Consider the following 5,335-nt stretch of genomic DNA (forward strand, 5'->3'; position numbering starts at 1 on the left):
ATTGGAGGCCACAGGTTCGGTTCCCAGTGCCTCCTAAAAAGAAGATGAGCAGACAGCAAGTGCAAACAACCGGGGAGAGGGGTAAATTAAAATAAAATCTTTAAGTATATATATATTCAGGAGTATTCTCTTTTTAAATATACAATGAAGTAAAGCAAATTTAGGTAGGGTTGTAAGGGGGCAGGTTTGATTGGGGGAAAATCTAAAATGTAAATCATGCGTGAATTACATTGTATTTAGTGAAATACAGATGCTTCACTCTCCAATTACGGTCAGGTTAAAGCTTGAGGGGAGAGTGAGACAAGGCAGACAGATGTGGAAAGGGCCGCAGAGTTTGGAGACTGGGTTTCTACCTCTGGCTAGTTCCGGGGCCTTGGACAGGAAAAGGAGCTTCCATTTACTTCTCACCCACTCTGTGCTGAGCTCTATGCTAAGCACTTGAACACAGGCTTGTATGATTTCCAGGGGCCTTGGACTTGGGCAGTGTTTCCTCTCCAAAACTCACAGATGGTCAATGCCTGCCTTGGATACAGAACCACGGGTGAAGATGAGACTTGAACCTGGTCTGAGCAGCAATGTAACAGAGGACTGAGAATCTGTGTTCAGGAGTCAGGCATGTGGGGTTGATTTCAATCTCTCTTGCAAATTGTATGACCTTGGGCCTCATTTCCAAATGGCTAATCAGAAAATAAGGATGAAATGAGTTAATACACATAAAAACATTTAGAAAAAGACCCACCACAAAGTAATCACAGGACATATTAGCTAGTAACATCTGCATTTCTACCAGTATTAGGATTCTCTGAAGAAACAGCCAACAGGATATGGGTCCATACCTAAATAGGGAGGGATTTGTTAGTAGAATTGGCTCAGTGACCCTGGGGATAGGCAAGTTCAGATTTCCTAGGGCAGGCCATGCATTGGAGACAGCACAGGGGATGACTTTCCTTGGGAGAAGCTGGAGAAGGAGAGTAAGGATTTGCCACTGCTGAGGGTCTTGGTGTTGCTTTAAGACCTCCAGCTGCTGGGGTGATGGGACTCCCGTCCTTGCTGAAGGCAGTCGCCCTTGTTTGTGGATGTCATCAGCCATAGCTGCAACTGCCTAATGGTCTAAAGCCACCTACAGAATGCCCTCACACTGGCAGGCCAGGGCTTGCATCATCCAATGACTCAGCACCAACTGGATGGTGATTAACCATCGCATGACCCCATCATGCTATAACATTTTAGATCTCTTTATCTTTACTTTTTAAGGCTTTTTAAGCTTTAGCATAGGTTATTGAAACTCTATGAGTTCTAGAGCTCTAAGTTCACTTTTAAATTTTATGCTTCTTTGCAGAGAAGGAATGAGACAAATAGAAGCAAATGAAAGATTGACCAGGAGAGAGCTGCAATCGATTCAGATGTGTTCATATACCCAAGTGAATTCCGCTCACCTGGGGGCCAGGCCAAAAGGATTCTCACATCTCTGGGAAACCTGTGAAGTGGTCTCACTTACAGTTCTTTGAGCATTTCATGGCTTTGGGCCTGAGCACTATTCTGGATCATACTATGCCTCAGAAACCCTTCCACAGTCCCTCTTTGCTACCCAGACCAAGCCCAGTGTCACTTCTGCCTTCTGTGAGCTCTCTTGTCCCTCCCTGTCACACACTATACCCCTCACCCCCCTCACCCTACTCCAACCCCCATAACAACAATCTCTTCCATCATCATGAGACATTCATTGCATTTGGTGAATACAACTCTGAGTACCGCTGCACCTCATGGTCAATGGTCCACACCATAGCCCACACTCTCCCACAGTCCACCCAGTGCGCCATGGGAGGACATACAATATCCAGTAACTGTCCCTGCAGCAACACCCAGGACAACTCCAAATCCCGAAAATGCCCCCATATTTACATTTCTTCCTCCCACTCCCACCCCCAGCAGCTACCATGGCCACTTTCTCCACACCAGTGCCACATTTTCTTCAATTACTAATCACAATAGTTCATGAATAGAAATTTCAGTAAGTCCACTCCAATCCAAACTCTATTCCTCCATCCTGTGGACCTTAGAATGGTTGTGTCCATGTGTAAGGAGGTGTAGGAGGAGCACAGACTGGCTTGCTGGGTCATACTTCTAGGGGTGCCATAATTCTAGGGTTCCCTACTGCTAGGTGTGCTCTACTTCTAGGGGTGCCATATTTCTAGGGTGCTCTACTTCTAGGGGTGCCACTGTAAGTGTATGGTTATTGCTTTTGTTAATTAGCATCAAGGCCATGGTACTGAAAAATCTCTGAAACCTCTGCCTGAATCAAGGACATACAGGCAAGAAGCCTCCTGAGAGGGGTGCTCTTTGGTCCAGGCCTGAGAACGCCCCCACCCCTGCCTGCCTGTCCACCTGCACTCCCTACTGCCTTCCCCTTCTGAAAGCTGCACCGCCTTTGTCCTCCCTTTCTGCCACCCGCACATCAATGGGCTCGGCCTCAGGGCCACCACAGATGCTCTTCCCTCTGCCTGGAATGACCGACTGTTCCCCAGATTCCACAAGTCTTGCCCCTCATTATCATTTATGTTTCAAGCCAGTCTTCCTAGGGCCGCCCTGGTTAAAGTATTCCCAAGGCCTGTTTAGTTCTCCTTTTCCTTTTTACTGATACACACACATCCCAGGCTTTAGAGTTAAGCGAATTTTCGACAGAAGGAACACACCTCTTGAACCAGCATTTGACTCAAGAAACAGCAGAGCGCTGCGGAACAGCTCAGTTTTGCCAGATACCACTTGAATGGATTCGATTTGTGCCGCTGCACAACAGCACCTGCCAGTACCGTGAGTGGTGCCCGCTCGTGGTGACCGAGGCGCTGAAAACCGACTCGTTGCACGTTGACACGATGCTGCTGCGGACACACTGAGTTAATATACCATGGCAGTGAATTCCACCTGAGTCTTCCACTACTGTTCCGCGGCTCCTGGAGGGTTTCAGATGCCGCGCTGCCATGGCCTGCTCTTCTTCTGGACAGCCCGCTTGGAACCCTCCGGGAGCGCAAGGGCAAGGGCAAGCAGGCGGAGGCCCCCAGTCCAGCAGACGCGGCTCCTTGCGTCCCAAGTGGGCCCTCCAGGGACCCGCAAGGAGACGGGAGGGCACGGTCCCATCCCCAGCCCAGCTGCACCCTCCACCCTGCGCCCCAGCCCTGCGCCCGCGGCCCAGCTTTGTGACGCAAGGCTGCTGTTCCCAGGCAACTGCTGAACGCGGGCGCCCAGCAGGCAGGGAGGCGGACTCGGGCGGGGCCCCCAGCCCGGTGCGACCCACATGGCCTGGGCGGAGAAGCTGGAAGCGGGCGGCCTGGCGGATGAGGAGGAGATCACCGCCGCCACGCTGCTGGGCACGCCAGGGCCTTCACCCATCTCCGCGCAGTCCGCCTTCAGCTACGTCCCGCCTCGGCGCCTGGACCCCAAGGAGTGCAGCTACTTCTCCCGCCAGACTCTGGTGAGGCGGCAGGGGGGGCATCTCGCGGTGGGGGTGAGACGGTGCTGGGGGCAGGGTTCCCCTGCCAGGGAGGGGCTGGGGCAGGGATGTGCCACCCGGAGCGGGGACTGGACACCCAGCGGCACGGCGTGGAAGGGATCTGGGGGCCAAGCAAGGGCGTGGGGGCGGGACCCCGGCAGGGTGGGCGATGCTTCTGTGGGGCTGGGAGCAGGACATCATAGTGGGAAAGGGCTACCGGGAAGGTCAAGTGGGGGGCAAGCAATGAGGGAGTGCTCACCAGGGAGGAAGACTCGATGGGGCGCCCGGGGGTGGAGAGGGCAGGGGCTGCTCGGCAGGGTCGGTGAGATGGGCGCCTGGACCTGAAAGAGCAGAGCTTTTAGTACTGTGAGACACAGAGGCACCCCTCCCCCGGGTTGGAGGGGCCTTGCAGCAATCCAGGGGTGCGCGGACAGTCTAGAAAGGGAGCCCCGAGGCTATCCAGTGTGCAGGATGCGGCCCCCTGAGCAGTATGTGCGGTGGTTCCCGCGGCCGTGAATAAGCAACCAGGCTGATGGACGGTCCTGGGCCACTGGAACCCTCGGGCCGCCTTCCCACCTACAAGGAGAACCAGGAATAGGTCTGCACCTTCTGGCCCGGCCCCTCTGGGAAGGTGTGCATGGTGGGAAGACCTCGGGGGTCTAAGCAGCCGAAGCCCCCAAGAAAGGGCGGAAGGAAGGAAGAGAAGGGTGTTCAGAGTTGTCCAGGTCACCCATTCCTTTCTTTTCAACATTGTTTCTGTCCGTCCCCAGGGTGTTCCTCAGGGCATCTGATTAGATAAAAGCCTTGATTGGGGACCCTCAGCCTGGCGGACAGCTGGGCACCTGGGCTATCGCTCAGGCCTCCTGGAGGAATGGGACTCCCAGAAGAGGGACACCTCACTTTTCTCAGGCTGCTGTCACAAGTGCCATGAACTGGGTGGCTAAAAACACCAGAAACGGCTCTCTCAGCCCGGCAGGCTGAAGCCGCAAGTGCGTGGGCCGTGCTGGTGTGTCAGTCCTGGCCGCTGGGGCGCCTGTCCCTTGGCCAGCAAGCCTTGGGTTTTCAGTGCCTCCTCAGTCACCCTATGGCCTGCTCTGTCTCTTTTCCCATGGTGCTACCGCCCCCCACTTTTGTCTGTGTCCACACCCCCCTCTAAAGACACCAGACATCCTGGACTAAGGGTCCACCCACTGCAGTCAGCGTCATTCAATTTAAATGATTCTGCTTGCAATAACGCTTTTGCAAAAAGTTCGTGTTCCCAGGTACCCAGGATTAGGACTTCAAGGTATCTTTTTGGGGTACACAGCTCAACCCATAACGTGGAACACAGATTCCATTGGAAAGGAAGTTAATGGTGTATAAAATAATCCCACAAAATGCCTCCTTCCTCTTCTCCTAGCCACCCACAATCAGTGGTGCCCAGGTGAGTCCCCAGTTCAGGTCAACTCTCGCTCCAGTACTGATGGGAGGCCCCTTGAGTCTCATGAACTTCACTTCACACACAGAAGCGTAGTTTCCGGTTGAAGCAACCATGGCCCTCAGCCTGCCCCTGGGATGTCTCTTGAATCTGAGGTACCCCTCTGCCTGGCTTCTAGTGTGTGGAAGACCTGGATGGAGGAAGGGGACTTCTGGGGCCGTCTGACAAGGTAACTATCTCTGCTGGCCATTAAAACAGGAGGGGGGGTGGAACGGAAGGGTTCCTGACCTTCTGTAAACACACACCTCATCTGTTTTCTTCCTGTGAGCAATAGCTTTTGAACAACTGTAAATAGTTTCAATACTAAGTGGGGTTTACATTTTGAGGCTACGGTACCTATGATACTGCCAGTGAGTTGATGGCCATCATGA

General features: G+C 53.4%; 1 long non-coding RNA gene across 1 annotated transcript; it reads right to left on the bottom strand.

The window, feature by feature from the left end:
• Positions 1 to 214: 214 nt before the first annotated feature.
• On the bottom strand, positions 215 to 2,847 carry LOC139437969 (uncharacterized). Its single transcript, XR_011647842.1, has 2 exons — positions 2,694 to 2,847; positions 215 to 677 (listed from the first exon to the last, which is right to left on the bottom strand). It is a non-coding gene; the product is annotated as an uncharacterized lncRNA (long non-coding RNA).
• Between the last annotated feature and the right edge of the window lie 2,488 nt (positions 2,848 to 5,335).

Source organism: Dasypus novemcinctus, chromosome 31 (genome assembly GCF_030445035.2).
Source record: "Dasypus novemcinctus isolate mDasNov1 chromosome 31, mDasNov1.1.hap2, whole genome shotgun sequence".
Lineage (NCBI taxonomy): Eukaryota > Metazoa > Chordata > Mammalia > Cingulata > Dasypodidae > Dasypus > Dasypus novemcinctus.